A 17,210-nucleotide genomic window follows, 5' to 3' on the forward strand; every position below is an offset into this window, starting at 1 on the left:
CCCATACACAAACTATTAAAATTTTGAAAATTGCAACTTAATGTAATGTTTAATCATGTAAATGTATTCAAATAATAACAACACATTAACTTAAAAAGACACTCAAATTGAATACATTGACATAAATTAGTGAAACTTATCTTACAAAAACATTCAATATTCAATATATGATCTAAGTTTTTAGATATTTTAACAATCACAATTTATAACATTGATGATGAAGAAATCATAAATCCTCAATAAAGTGAGTTTTTAAATCTAGTTGTCATTCAAACTCTAGTAATTCAAGAGATAACCTAAATTTGATATTTTTAATCCTTTATCACATACTTTTGATTTATAAATATGGGTTGACATCTAAAATAGATTTAAGCTGAAAACTATGTTTTATCAATAAAGATACATTGTCATAGAATGTATGTGACAATAATATAAACTTATTAATAACAAAATCAAGAAGATTTGTAAAATAACCAACATACCATAATAGAAGACATTGTTGTAACTTCAATTTGGAAAGGTGCATCAAACAAAATAAGAATATAACTAAATATTTGATTATAAAAAATTTAGTTCATTCATTCTTTTAACGAAAAACAAATAGATAAATTTTCTCAAATATAATTATTTTCTTATAAAGTTATTATTACATCATATAAAATTGTATGTATAAACAAATTACAAATGTATAGCTATTTGAACAATACAATATATTTAATTATCTTTAAACTTAGTAAAGATACAAATTCACTCAATATTTAATAACTATTTTATGTTGTAGAAGAGTTTCAGGCTGAACTTATATATTCTCTCTATAAATCTTCACTACTACCTCATCTATAATTTGTACATTTACCATTTGAACAAATTTTAGAAAAATGTGTGAAAGTGATAAAAAAAAATAATACAAATTACATAGATATTATTAAGAACATGTGTAATTATAAAGCAACTCCATAAAGGATTAACTTCCAAACTTACACCCAACTTTAAAATTTTCAAAAAATATTTTATTTCAAGCCCTAAAGTTCAATAGTCTTTTAACATCAAAAGACTATAATAAATGAAATAGATTAAAACTAAGAAATTGCGTATAAGAATAAAAACAAAATAAATTTAAAAAATTATAATAATATTTAAAATTATTAAAATAAAAAATATGACGCACTCATTCCACATTTTATTCACTTCGATAAAATAAATTATTTTCTCAAATTTTCATCACATATATTTTCCTAATGAATCTCTCATCTAGTTTGCACTTTCACTTTGTCAATCAAATCAAATATTTGAGACTTTATATTTTCACTTTTTAAATCAAATATTTGATTTATATTTTTTTTAATAATTAGCATCGTGACCTCACACTTTGGTCAATCAAATATTTGATTCATATTTATTTAACCACTTTCAAATTATACTAGTCTATTATCCCTCAGCAAACCACATCTCAATCACACTTGGTTAAAGATTGTACTTGTTTTTGTTAGGTTGAATGTTCGAAACATACAAATAACACTTTTAATTTTATTTTTAACCGTTTTAAGTTTATGGGCAGGTCAACCCACAATCCGACCCAAATATCCATTTACTCTCACATAAATATCCAAAATACTTGTGGTCGTATTGATATGATTTTGGGGATTTTGAAACCTTATTTGATAATATTTGTGATATATTGTGTATGATGTTTTTATACTAAAAAAGTAATAAATATTTTAAAATTAGAAGAGATTATGAAGATAAATATAAGATTAAATACAAATAAACAAATAAATTTACAAGCATTAAAATGCAACTTTAAAGATGATTTTCACAATTAGGTTAAGTTGAATTATGATTAAAAAAATAATTTAAATATTAGAGATGGAAAAACTGTTATAATATAAACATAATTAGGTTAGTGATATAAAAGATTATTATGATTAGTGATATAAAAAGGTTATATTGAGGGAAAAAAATTAATATATTATTATATTATATATAATATTGAGAGAGAGAAAATTAATATATTATTATATTATATAAAATATAGAGAAAAATAAGTAATATATATTATTATATAATATTGAGCGAGAAAAAAGATATTATTATATATAGAAATAAAAAATTAAATTATTATAAGAAAATAAATATAATATTATACTATTATAATATAAAATTAATAATATTATATACTAATAATTTAAAATTTGGTCAATTAGTGAAGGACTTATTCAATGATTACCTTTGGCACGGGCCTCACCTCACCGATTAGAAATATTTAATTGATTTTTTTTATTATATATTTAATTTAAAATGAATAAATTGGAAATATAAATATAATAAAGTAAAATTGTGACAATTATAAATATGAAAATAATATATTTTAACAATTTAATATAGGTTACGAATTTTTGGAAATAATTTGATAAAAAAAAATTAACATTATATTTTAATTATATGACAATTTAACTTGAAAAATTAATTATAATTTTTATTTTATTTTAATTAAAAAAAATTGTACCATTTTAATGGTGACACATAATTTATATTATTGTAATAATGAAAATTTTGTTTAATTTTTTTTAAAAAAATAAGTCCGATACCAATATGAAGTTTGAGAAATGATGCGAAAAAAATGAGAAATAAGTAATATATATTATTATATAATATTGAGTGAGAAAAAAAAAATATTATTATATATAGAAAGAAAAAATTAAAATATTATAAAAAAATAAATATAATATTATAATATTATAATATTATAATATATAATTAATAATATTATATACTAAAATTTAAAATTTATATAATATTATTCAGTTATTACCCTTTTTTACCGGGGCCAGGCCCGAATAGAAATATTTAATTATTTAATTATTATATATTCAATTTAAAATGAACAAACATATAATAAAGTAAATTTGTGACAATTATAAATATAAAAATAACATATTTTAACAAATTGATATAGGTTAAGAAATTTTTGAAATAATTTGATAAAAAAAAATTAATATGATATTTTAATTTTATGACAATTTAACTTGAATAAATTAATTATAATTTCTAATTTATGTTAATTAAAAAAATTATACCATTTTAAGGGTGACACATCATTTATATTATTGTGGTAATAAAAATTTTATTTAATTTAATTATAAAAAATAAGCGGAATTCCAATTTGAAGTATGAGAAATGATATGAAAAAAAGTTTCTTTTATATTAATTAGGACTTTGAAAAGTTTTATTATGCTCGTTACCCTATAGAATAGGGATATGAATAAATTAAGCAAATAAAAAACTCACTTATACTTCAGTTTACATCTAGGGTTTACACGCAAATCTCAGCTTTCCATGTCCTCGTTTAGGGTTTAGGTTCTTTTCTCTGTTTGTTCTCATCCCGCATTTTCTGCCCGCCGACCGCCCATCGAAGGCTACTAGTAAGCTTATCAATGCCATTTGTGGGTATAAGCTCTCAGTCTCGTTTAGAAGTTATTTAATCTATTACTAATTTTAATTTAACTGATCTTTGTGGAAATCCAGTGAGGTTTACATTACAGGGTCTAGGGTCTTCCAAGGGTCGACCATTTACTATTAGGGAAGTCAAGGCTTCTTCCATTGGCCAACTTGTGAGCATATTACACGATGCTCAGATGTGAAACCGTTGATGCAAGTTGCTACCAGGTAATAAGTAATCTACATAAAGCATTTTAGAGTCTATTTTCATTTCTGTTATTGTTATATTAACAATTTTCATTTGATTGAATGAAACAACAAGAGGTAACAACTAGGGTATTTATGCCTCTCTGGGTGCCCAACTAGTCGCTGTAAAACAAACATTACTAAAGGAAACCTCATCCTTCAACTCAGAGCATCAAAGATTTTGAGGTTCCAGGAGGTATTTATTTTTATCCATTGATTATCTAGTTAGTATTAACTAATTATATTTATTTTGGTATGGTTTTGTGTTAAACATCATAAAAAGATATTCTAAATTTCTGATGATAATGGAATTGATATGGTTTTAGGCTAAGATTCAAGAGTTATCTGAGCATGTTCAAAAATGTCATATTGCTTTGACTGTTTCCAAATGTGTGCACAACCAGGAAGGTGAGGCCTACAGAAGTCAACGAAGCAAAACGTGATGACAAATGAAATGTTTTAAGTGGAAGAATATTTGTAATCATACCATCTACCATTTTGGACCAATTCTGGCCGAGAATGATTTAGAAATAAGAGGGGTTTGGTTGGCTATAAGGGGACCGTAGATAATAGGGTTTTCATTTTCCAAATTTTGCTTATATTAGTGGTCAAACCAAATACGGAGTACAATCCGTATTCGGCTTTACCCTTAATACCAGCAACATGAGTTAGATGAACACCCCATTGCCTGCAATTTAAGCGAAACTTCCAACTATCATTAACCTAAACCCTTGTCTTATTTTCTAGATCATTCTCAACTAAATTGTTTCAAAATGGTCAGAGATGGTATGGACAACACAAATATCCGTCCGCTTGAAGCATTTCCTTTGCCACCCCGTTTGGCTCGTTCACTTCTGTAGGCCTGATGTTTATTCTGGTTGTGCACAAATTAGGGAACAGTTAGAATGATGAGGATGAATGAAAGAATGAGAGTGACAAAACTGCCACCTACCAGCCGAATGACATCCCTTTCTGAAGAAGGGAGAAAGGGTTCACATGAAGTCAAAGATGACCTCGAAGGTGTGAGACTGATTTCTAAATTAATTTGCAATAATATTAATCTACGTTTGGCTGACTAATTGTATAATGATAATATGCAGAACGAGTTGCCATCTTTGTAAAAAGTTGATGGTTTTGCCTGTAACTACTCCATGTGTTCACAACTTCTGCAAAGGTGCTTGAAAAATATTTTTTCTGAGAGCGTTCATTGCAAGTGGGTGAAGCCTTCACACTCAGAGGAACGTAATGAAGTGCCCCTATATGACCTTGCTGAATTCCTTCAAAACCAGCATGTATTTATTTGTTTAACCATTCTTGATCAATCTTAAGCTTGACTAAAAGAAATCACCATTTTCGTCCATTGGTACAGGTAAATAGGGATTCAATATTGTTCTCGAGGAGGAAGAAGAGGTTGGTTCAGAAGACTCGGAGGTGAATGAATCTCTTTCCAAATGTGCGAAGATTGAATGAAGAAACCGCTATAGAATAATGGTATTCTATTAGAAAAGATGCTTATCGAAGGATGTTCTTTATCAATATAATTTTTTTTATTCATTTCTCAATGGGATCTTACTTTGGTGCATTCATTTCATGTATGTATTAGGAACATATTGACATTCTTGAAGCTGAAACAGTTTTAATTATTTTTTAAAAATAAATCACTCTTCCTATATTATAAAGTCATATTTTTATATTACTATTTTTTACTTTGTTTCAAAAGTGGTTATTTATTGCCTCATATGCTGTTTTGAATGCTAGACATTTCAATTACAATATTAAAAATATGATCATTATTTAAAACTTTTAAAATAAAAGTTATTTAAAATTATAAAATGATTAATTTTCTTTTAAAAAATTTAATGCCTCAATACCATCATTTTAAAGATGTATTTAAGTAAAAAAAAAATCAATAAAATATTACATTAATGTGACAAAAAAAAATTTATTAACTTAAATAATTTTATACCATCCCATACACAAACTATTAAAATTTTGAAAATTGCAACTCAATGTAATGTTTAATCATGCAAATGTATTCAAATAATAACAACACATTAACTTAAAAAGATACTCAAATTGAATACATTGAAATAAATTAGTGAAACTTATCTTACAAAACATTCAATATTCCATATATGATCTATTTTTTAGATATTTTAACAATCACAATTTATAACATTGATGATGAAGAAATCATAAATCCTTAATAAAATGAGTTTGTAAATCTAGTTGTCATTCAAAATCTACTAATTCAGGAGATAACCTAAATTTGATATTTTTTAATCCTTTATCACATACTTTTGATTTATAAATATGGGTTGACATCTAAAATAGATTTAAGCTGAAAACTATGTTTTATCAATAAAGATACATTGTCATAGAATGTATGTGACAATAATATAAACTTATTAATAACACAATCAAGAAGATTTGTAAATAACCAACATACCATAATAGAAGACATTGTTGTAACTTCAATTTGGAAATGTGCATCAAACAAAATAAGAATATAACTTATAAAAAAATTAAGTAAGTTAATTTTCAAAACCGGCCACTCATTACAAGTTTTGAATATTTATTCTAAATAATCAAAAAGGGAGAAATTGATAGAAAAATTAAGTAAGTTAATTTTTGGAACCGGCCAGACGGACTAAACAGTTGTTAACTTTCATGTGCAGATACAGATCGAAACTGTATGAACCGGTTGGGGGCATCAAAACCGGTTGCTGCTATACTTCAAAGAAATCAGTTCCAAGTGATCAAGATAAAGATCAGAGGAACCGGTTTTCTCTCTCTCAAGCAACCAGTCAGCAAAGACAAAAGTTAACAAACCAGCCGGATCATACTGCACAAGACACAAAACCGGAAAATTCAAACTTCAAGAGTGACGTACTATGACGAAAGAAACGTGTCTTGAAAGAATAAAAGAAGATCGGATCCGATCGGAAGCATGCGAGGAAAGCAATGATGCTTTATTGATCCGAAGTTGACAACCTGAGGTGCATGACCAACACGTGTCCAAATCTAAAAACCGGCTATGTCATCTTCTGCTCAGAGCTGCCTGCATGACTGTCAGGTGGTGAGGAAAGTGAAGCGTGCAAGCAACCTTTCTGCACCAGGCGTGATAACGAGCAACCAATCCCAATGAGAGAGAAGAAAAACGACCGTTGGCTCTTCTCAGCTATAAAAGGGAGATGAAACGTCTTCATTAAATGCAAGTTACGAACGCAGTTGTTGAAATCAAGCATTACGAAAAGCTAATCATAAAAGCATTAAGTTCTAGAGAGATAAACTGTTATATTCTAAAACCGGTGTGTCTAAAACCGGAAGCTTTCTGTGTGTGTTTGTGTTGAGTTATTGTATTACATCAAATAGTGAGTTTGGTGTAACCGGCGAGTAGCGAAGTTGGGCTCGACCGGAGGTGTTGTTGTAACTACAAAAGTTAGTGGAGATCCTTCTCATAACCTGAGAAGAAGGGGTGACGTAGGAGAGTTTGCTCCGAACATCCATAAAAATCTTTGTCTCGTGTTCTTTCGTTGCTTTCATTATTTACATTACCCAACCTCAAACTAATCATACTCCATAAATCAGTCACTCATATCCATAAAACCGACTCCCTATAAAACATCATCTAAAAGTCGCATACGTTGCTTCAACCTGAAACAGACATTTCCGCCTTGAACCCGGTTCAAGAGTCTGTGACAGTTTGTGCAGTGCTGAGAACGGTTTTAGTCTCTAACCGGACTATCACCAAAGTGTGTTGTGTGTTGTAAGCGGCCACCCTTCTCGAAACCGGAAACACCCCGGTCCTCCAAGGGCGTCCCCGATCCTAACAAGTGGTATCAGAGCGAGGTTCTTAGCACTCAAGCAACCGAAGAAGATGGGAAGCATGACCCACAACGACAAGCCGCCAATGCTAAACAGTGAAGCGTTTAGCAGTTGGAAGAAACAGATGTATCTACATCTGATTACATTAGATGATGAGATGAGCCGAGTCATGAAAGAGGGACCGATCAAGATTAACAAGGAGGCAGAACTATGGACAAGTGAAGATCGAAGACGGAGTAACCTGGACAACCATTGCATGAGACACATCTACAAGGCTATAGATGATAACACTTTGAACAAAATATCAGAGTGTGAAAATGCAAAGGAAGCCTGAGAAACGATCATTCAGATCCATGAGGGAAACGAAAGAACTAAGGAGAACAAAATCTTGGTGGCTACACAGAAATATGAAAACATCAGGATGAAACCGGGGGAAAACATGAAGGAATTCAGCAACCGGTTCACTAGTGTAGTCAGCGAGCTTCAAACACTCGGAAAGAAGTATGACAACCGAGAAGTAATCATCAAAGCCCTAAGATCTTTGCCAAGCACGTGGGATATCAAGACCATGGTGATGAGGGAATCGAGCACCCTTGGGCAGATGAAGTTGCATGATGTGTTCGAGGATCTAAAAGCCTACGAGTTCGAGATCAAGTCTCGGATCAAAGACGAAGCATCCACATCAACCGCAACCAGAGCTTTGGTTACATCGGTGGAACCAGCGGTCCAAGTATCAACCGTTCCGGCTCCAGTCAAAAACACCGATCAAATTACTGAAGATGTGATGGCGATGCTAGCTCAGAAATTCGGGAAATTCATGAAGAAGAGCCAGCCACTATCTAATAATGATTTTAATTATAACTATGTAGATAAATCAAACAAAAGATGTTATAATTGTGACGGTTTTGGACATTTCAGGTCAGAGTATAGAAAACCAAGAAGAGACGATAGAAAATCGGAAGGAAACTATCAAGGAAACAACTATCAGGGGAACAACTACCAAAGCAACCGGTATCAGGGAAACAACTACCAAGGGAACAACTACCGGGGAAACAATAACCAACGAAACGACTACCGGAGAAACGATGATCAACATGCTGATGAAGGAAAGGAGATTCAGAAAGCACTCATTGCATCCGATGGCGGAAGCGAGTGGGCATACTCCGACAATGAAGACGGTGAAGAAAGAGTAACCTGCTTCATGGCAAACGACGAAGAGGTATTTGATTTCTCTTCTGACGAGTTTACCAAAGAAGATCTGGTTTCTGCACTCAACCAAATGGTTGCTGAGTTCAGAAACATATCTGCGTACATACCAACTCCTGTAGAAACTAAAACCGAACAAATAAATAATGTATATGATAAAATATGTGAAATCGAAATGTATGAACCGGATGAACTATTCTCCGATAATGAGAAGACAGTTCAACCGGTAACCGAAATCGATGAACGAGCAATGTACGTCACTGCTGCGTGGGAGAGATCACGTCAAACAGTAAAACAAATGTGCAACTATAAAAGACACCCGAAGTGTAGGTATGGTATCGGTTATGAACCAAATAAACAAAACGAATCAAAACAGCCTAACGGGATAAAACTTACGAAGAACAACCTTCCGTTTATAAAATTTGTCAAGAGTTCACAAACCGAAAATGACTTAAAACCGGAAGAAACACTCAAGTATGTAAGTCCTAACGAATCAGAAAAATGGCTTCATCCTGAGAAAAGGAAAGTCAACCGGAAACCGAGTAAACTGAATAAAACTCGACATCAAAGAAACTCATCACAACATAAGGCATTCTTGAGCAACAGCCAAGAAGTTAAGCCAAATATCATAAAAACAGATACCGGAAAGGTGATCCGACTTATTCAAGTCTGGATCCCAAAGGGACTAATCAACCATGGACCCAACTGAATGTGGGTACCAAAAAGGTGTAAATAATTGTTTGTTGCAGGTTAGGAGGAGCAACCGGCTAAAGAATTCAGAATGGTACCTGGACAGCGGATGTTCAAGGCATATGACCGGAAACAAGGAGCTACTAACCGATATCAAGCACGAAACCGGAGCAATCATCACATTCGGGGACAACTCGAAAGGTAAAACCGTGGGCAAGGGTAAGATTGTCCATGGTGATCTATCCATAAGTAATGTATTATTGGTAGAAAAACTACGTTTTAACCTGTTAAGCATAAGTCAAATGTGTGATGTGGGTTACAAAGTTGAATTTCATAAAAAGTCATGTTTAGTTAAAAACCAAGATAATGACATTCTGCTAACCGGTAACCGGATGGGAAACATTTACAAAGTTGATTGGAAAACTGATTTTGAAAAACCTGTGTGTATGATAGCCGGAAATGATCCAAACTGGCTTTGGCATAAACGGTTAAATCACTTGAATTTCAAAACGATTAACTTCATTTGTTCCAAGGAACTAGTTCACGGTTTTCCAAACGTTAAATTCTCAAAAGATAAAGTATGTGCTGCATGTCTAATGGGCAAGCAAGTAAAATCATCTTTCAAAAGTAAAGGAAATTATCAATCTGAACGATGCTTAGAACTCCTGCATATGGATCTGTTTGGTCCGGTTAAAGTAACTAGTCTAGGAGGCATGCATTATACTATGGTAGTTATTGATGATTATTCCAAATTTACTTGGGTTACTTTTCTAGCTTCTAAAAACCAAGCAACTCCAAACCTGATTAAACTGATTTTGAGAATACAAAATGAAAAATCCATTCGAGTGAACAAAATCAGAAGTGATAGAGGAACTGAGTTTATAAACAGTAACTTAACTACTTTTCTTGATGATTCCGGTATTAGACACGAGTTGTCTAGTGCCAGAACTCCTCAACAAAATGGTCTGGCTGAGAGAAGAAACCGGACTCTCAAGGAAGCCGCAAGGTCAATGATAGTTGATTCGGGCATTGCTCAAAAGTTTTGGGCTGAAGCTATCAACACTGCTTGCTATACACAAAATCGATCTTTAGTAACTAAACGGTTTTCTAAAACTCCTTTTGAAATTTACTTTGATCAAATTCCAAGTGTACGGTATTTTCGAATTTTTGGTAGCAAATGTTTTGTTCACAATAACGGCAAGAATTACTTGACCGCTTTTGATGCTAAATCCGATGAGGGAATAATGTTGGGATATTCAGCTGTAAGTAAAGCCTACAGAATATACAATACTAGGACTTTAACAGTTGAAGAAACCGCACACGTTGTTTTCGATGAATCGGTTGAACGAAACACTGCATTACCCTTCGACCTTCACAACAGAATGGAAAATTTTAATATCTATTCTGATGATGAAGACGAGGTTCCGGTTTTTAGACGATTTGTCAAGGACCAAGCGGTTGATGCTGAACCTCAGCCTGATCAAGCTGCCTTACCGCAGAAAGTTGACGCTTCAGTTTCTATTGAAGAAATCGGTCGGTCTGACTCTGTTCAACCTACCGATCAGTCTAACCTTGATCAGCCAACCGAAAGCTTGATAGACACGTCTCGGATTAACCTCAAAAGGAACAAAAATCATCCTCTTGAACTAGTAATAGGTAACATATCCTCACCCGTCCGAACTAGGCAACAAAATTTGGATCACTATGAAAACTCTGCTTTCATATCACAAATTGAGCCGAAAAAGGTGGATGAAGCATTGTCAGATCCAGATTGGATCTTAGCAATGCAAGAGGAATTAAACGAGTTTGAGAGAAATAAATTCTGGTACCTAGTCCCTAGACCGAAAAACAAACCGGTTATAGGAACACGATGGGTATTCAGAAATAAACTCAATGAAGACGGTTTAGTTACGAGGAACAAAGCCCGGTTAGCGGCTCAAGGCTATAAACAGGAAGAAGGCGTTGATTTTGAAGAATCATTTGCCCCTGTTGGCTCAATGAAGAGGTGTATGTTAATCAACCTCCAGGTTTTAAAAATCCAGAACACGAAAATCATGTTTACCGGCTGAATAAAGCCCTTTACGGTTTGAAACAAGCTCCAAGAGCTTGGTATGACACTTTGACACAATTTCTATTTGATCACAAATTTACAATAGGATCGGTAGACAAAACACTTTTCAAATTTGAAAGGAAGGAACAAATCTTACTTGTTCAGATTTATGTTGATGATATCATATTCGGATCAACCGATCCAAAATTATGTGACAAGTTTTCAAAAATGATGACTGATAGATTTCAAATGAGTATGATGGGAGAATTGAGTTTCTTTCTAGGACTTCAGGTTAAGCAGATTGAAGTCGGAACCTTCATAAGCCAACCGAAGTACACAGCCGAATTACTGAAGAAGTTTGGGATGGATACATGCGCCGAAGCGGCTACGCCAATGAGCCCTTCAGTAAAGCTAGACAAAGATGATGATGGTCAAGCCGTTGACATCACAACATATCGAGGAATGATCGGATCATTGTTATATCTCACAGCCAGCCGACCTGACATTCTGTTTGCGGTCGGAGTGTGCGGAAGGTTCCAAGCAAATCCAAAGCAATCTCATTATACGGCGGCCAAAAGAATTCTAAAATATCTAAAGGGAACTCAAGAAGTGGGACTTTGGTACCCAAAAGACTCAAGTTTCAATCTTATAAGCTACTCAGATGCCGATTACGCAAGATGCAAAATCGATAGAAAGAGCACAAGTGGAACCTGTCAGTTTCTGGGTGACCGGTTAGTCACTTGGAGCAGCAAGAAACAAACATCTGTTGCAACATCAACCGCAGAGGCAGAATACATAGCGGCTGGAAGCTGCTGTGCACAACTCCTCTGGATCCAACAGCAACTAAGGGACTTCGGGATAGAAGCCAAGGAATCTCCAATTTTCTGTGACAACACCAGTGCCATAGCGATTACATACAATCCAGTGTTGCACTCAAGAACAAAGCATATCGATATCCGACACCATTTCATTCGGGAGCACGTTCAAGAGAAACACATCCGGCTGGAATATGTCTCAACCGAGCAACAAGTAGTGGATATATTTACAAAACTGCTACAGGAAGCTAAGTTTTCTCATTTTCGAAATATTTTGGGACTTACTAATCTTAATCAATTGATATCATGATTATGCATGCATATAAGAAACCGGGATATGTGTTCAGGGAGAAACTCTCGCTTCTCAAACCATATTCAAATAGGCCATTGATAAATCAAAAATGCTAACTGGGAGGAAGTCTCCGGTTATGCCCGATTACTTCATAATTTCAAATCAAATGTGTATTTACTATACGGTTGAAATAACCAGGTTGAAGTAGATATGATAAATCCAAAGTTGAACAAATGTTGACATAAATCAATGTTTCTACACAATCGGAACAAAATATCCTACTAAAACCGGTCATGGAAAACCGCTTAATACAAATGCATTATGGTCTGATAGAATGAACTTTTCCGGTTAACCTGGGATGACTGACTGAGTTTTCATGCATATCTTGAAAAATGAAGCCTATAATCAATAAAAATAAGTCTACCATAATCGAGATGACGACATGTGTCCATCATCAAGAGTGGGAGACTCACATCTTGTCAATAGATATTTGTCATCATTATTATCTTGGTAATAATTAGATTTTATCTTGGAAATAAACATTAGTTACTTCAACAAGTTAAAGTCTATTAAATGACTGATGACATCATCAAGCATGCTTAAAACTCATTAATCTAGCCGAACCCCTGGCTATTTAAACCACCCTTAAAACCTTCACAAAACCTCACAAGATCACTATTCACAAGTATCACTCTTGAGATAAACTCTCTCTCTCAAGAACATGAACACCAACTCCTTAGCAAAGAAGATTCTATTGGCAGATTTCAACTCAATCTACCAATATGAAGATCATGAAGTCAAAGAAATGTTCTTAGCCGTAGAAAGAAGCGGGCTAAGAAGCTTCCTCGAAAACAGATTCATTCTTGACTACCTAGTAGTCGAAGAATTCTTTCAGACCGGAAAAGAAGTGCATCGAGATATCATCGTTGCACAAGTCTACGGTCAAAAGTTCTTATTCAGCGAGACGGATTTCGCTGTATACTGCGGTTTGCCCAATGAAGGGGTAACCGACTTAACATACTCCCCGGTGACCATGGAAGAGATGTGTCGCCGGTTCTCAGGATCTGACATCCCGGTTAAACCCTGGGGTGCTAAAAGCCAACTTTCTCATAAATACCAGCTTCTCTGTGAGATTCTGGGAAAGTCCGTTTTGGGCAGAGAGAAAAGTTACTATTACACCCAAAGGCTCTTCGAGATGATGATCGCCGTAACGGTTGGGACACCGGTTAACTGGTCCTGGATCATCTTCAGCAACCTGAAGAAGATGCTCCTCTCAAACAAAACCGGCTACGCTCCTCAGTTGAGCGGTTTCTGTGCAAGTCTGGACATCCACTCCGGACCATTCGTAACTCTCCATCCAAGCATGTGCTCACCAAGGAAAGAGTACAAGAGATGATCGACCGGTGGGAAGCGGTGAAAGCTAGAAGAAATCAAGCGGCTGAGTCATCCAACACCTAGCCTATCTTTTCCTCTGTCCAATTTTATTTTCTTTCCAAAAACCGGTAATTTTGCTGTACTACCGGTTTTTGTACCTCAATCAATGAATCAGATTTCCTTCCTCTTTTAAGTCAAAATCTAAAATCATAAATGATCAAATATTCAATGTGCCGTATCAAAATAAAATCAGATCACTCTTGGAAACACAAATACTCTTTCTCAATAAGCATGCCTGACTTGATTAGACAAGACATGCCTTTATTCTCTTGGAAAATCACAAAGACATTAATGACTAGACATAAACGGCTAGATTTTTCAAATATTCTCATTAAATGCTCTCAACCGTTCCAAGCTATAAAATGGGACTCATTCCTCCATTTTCAAAACACGCTTCCAGTACTCCTTCTCTCTAAAACTTCAGAAAATCTTTCTAAACCTCCCTCACCACTCATCATCATGTCTGCCGAACTCAGAAATACCCTTATCGTCGACTTTGAAGACATCAAAGATAGTGCATACTATGAATGCATTTTTCAGCATATCATAGATTCAAGACTCCAAGGCTTTCTTAAAGGTTCAGACACTATCCTCGTGGAGGAGGTGTGTGAATTCTTCAACAACGGTCATATCCTAGATGATGGTAGCATCCGCACCATCGTCGACGGTCAATTCCTTCAGTTCACCGAAGAGGAATTCGCCAACTTCTTTCACCTTCCGACCGAAGGTTTTTCGGACTTCCCAACGCCGTTCCTACCGGCTAAGGAAGACTTCTTCCAGATCTTCTCTTCTTCCGACGCTCCGATCAAGGACTTTGGAAAGAAAGAAACCCTCGCTCCTCACTACCAAGTCCTGCATGACTTGGTTCACAGGTCTATCATGGGCCAAATGCCTAACCAAAACTATAACCGGGAGGCATTTGACATCATGATAGCCATCATTCGAAACTCGTCGATCAACTGGGCAACCTACCTCTTCAACAAACTGAAGCGGCTCATGACCGCTGCAAGGGGAAGGACCAGTTTCGCTCCTCAAATCACCCAGTTCCTGTTATCCAAGCGTCACAACCTTGGAACCGGTGTTCCGGTTGGACCATCCAACACTATCACCATACTCATGATGCACAGGTGGATATCAAGAATTGAGGAACGATCACCTGAAAACACCATGGAAAAGTGGTACGAAAGGAGGATGGAAGGGGGATGGTTCACAGAAGACTAAAATTTCTTTGTCTTTCTTTTCCGGTTTTTGGTCATTATGTTGTACGACCAAAACCGCTCAATGTTAACCATTTCCGCTACTTATGAAATATTTAATCTTCAAAGCCTCCGGTTATCATTTATATCTCTCTTTCCGGTTTCTTAAACTTATACACAAAATCTCAAGGTTAACCTAAAAAACTTCCGGTTAGCAAGTCTTCAAGTAAAACCGGAACCTCGAACAAAAATGAAAAGTTTGAAAAACTTAACCGCCCACGGTTTTACCTCTCAAAATTTACCGCCCATGGGTTTTCCGCATTTACCGCCGAAAGTTACTGCAATAACTTTTGGAGGGAAAGTTGGCGCCAAAAACATCAAATGACGGTTCGTCCTCCAACCGCTCGGAACCGCCATCTATATAAGTTCACATCATCTCATTCGACACTTGTGCTTTCTCTCTCTACAAATTTCCAAATTCTCAAAAGCTCTCTTCTCTCCGTTCTTCATCGTTCTTCATATCTTCTTCTTAAAAGCTATCATGGATCTAAGCAAAGCTCTATTCCAATGGATGTTATAAGTTGACTTCGCAGATATTGATGAACATGCCGATGACAAAAACAAGGCTGTTCTTCAACTTCTAAGGGATTCTGGGTTGGAGAAGTTTCTATCGGGTCCGTTCACCATTTATCCGGCGGCGGTGACGGAGTTCCTGGCGACGGCGACGCTCGCGAAGAGGAAGGTCTCCGCCACAGTCAACGGGAAAGTTATTCTAATCACCGAAGAGTTATTTGCTGAAGCTCTCGGTCTGCCCAACACCGGTCTGGATCTAAAGATTGATCTAACCGCTGCAGAATCAAACGTTTCCCGGTTAGTGGTTTCTTTCTCAGATCAGGATCTGGTGATCCACTCTAGCCGGAGGAATAAGCTAAAACCAGAATACATATGGTTGCTGACTGTCATCGCCCGCTCAATCCAGGGAAGATGAGGCAACTTTGACAACCTGACGAAACTTAAACTCAGAATGCTGTTGGCCATTGTCCGCGGTGACAAGGTGGACTGGGGATACGCTATTTTCGAAGAATTTTGCCAGATGGTGATCAAGAAGGACGGCCGAGTTCAGGCCTTTGCAATGCAGATCGTCAAAATCCTTGAGTTCCTTAATGTGGAACTGGGTGAAGGTAAACCGCTTCCAATCTCCAATATTCTTGACTCAGAATCAATGATCGAGAAACCGGAGAAGACGATCAAACCCAAATCCTCAAGAACAAAGTCATCCAAAGGGACCAGTTCTTCGGCTCTGACTGAAGAAGAAACCAAGCAGAAGAAACCGGCAAGAAAAGCGGTTGAAACCGAAGCCTCACAAGAACCCAAGAGGAGGAAGAAGGTGGCTGCAAGAAAGAGTTCCAACATACCGGCGGACTCCGAGAAAACTCTTTCCTCGGATAATCCACCAGAAAGAACCGCAGACGTCTTTCAACCCACTCTCATCAACACCGTCGTTCCTACCCCCGTTCCATCTAATTCTCCAAGGCAAACCGAATCCTCGGGGAGCCAAGAAAACAAGTCAGTCTCCAAGGAGGAAGCAGAGGTAAGCGTTCACTCTGAAACCTCCAAATCACCAAGCAAACAAATTGAAGAGGTAATAGCCAACGTGGGCTTAAACACCCCTGAAGCAATTGAGGATGTTATCCAAGATATTGCAAAGGAAACCGAAGAGGACGATGTGTCAAGTCGTCGCAAGCCAGTTGATCAGGTTGAGATACCTGATCAGAGTGAAGCACAACCGGTCGAAGAAGCAGCCAAAACAGCAGACATTACACCTCCGGTTCTGGAGGGTAATCTTGAAGAACAGGAACCATCCGGTTCCGCAGGAGGCAAGACAGCTCCAGAAAACCAATCGGCTCAAGATGGGCCATCTGACTCAGCCACAATACCTGAAGGTTCTGTTCAGGTCAACAAAGGCAAAGGGGTTCTTATCGAAGATTCAACGGTATCAGGTAAAGATACACTGG

At 35.7% G+C, this 17,210-nt stretch overlaps 1 long non-coding RNA gene across 1 annotated transcript; it reads left to right on the top strand.

Moving 5' to 3' along the window:
- Window positions 1-3,305: 3,305 nt before the first annotated feature.
- On the top strand, window positions 3,306-3,784 carry LOC124918659. The gene is made up of 3 exons (XR_007097502.1): window positions 3,306-3,447; window positions 3,526-3,666; window positions 3,761-3,784. It is a non-coding gene; the product is annotated as an uncharacterized LOC124918659 (long non-coding RNA).
- The last annotated feature ends 13,426 nt before the right edge of the window (window positions 3,785-17,210 follow it).

This window comes from Impatiens glandulifera, chromosome 1, assembly GCF_907164915.1.
Source record: "Impatiens glandulifera chromosome 1, dImpGla2.1, whole genome shotgun sequence".
NCBI classification, from domain to species: domain Eukaryota; kingdom Viridiplantae; phylum Streptophyta; class Magnoliopsida; order Ericales; family Balsaminaceae; genus Impatiens; species Impatiens glandulifera.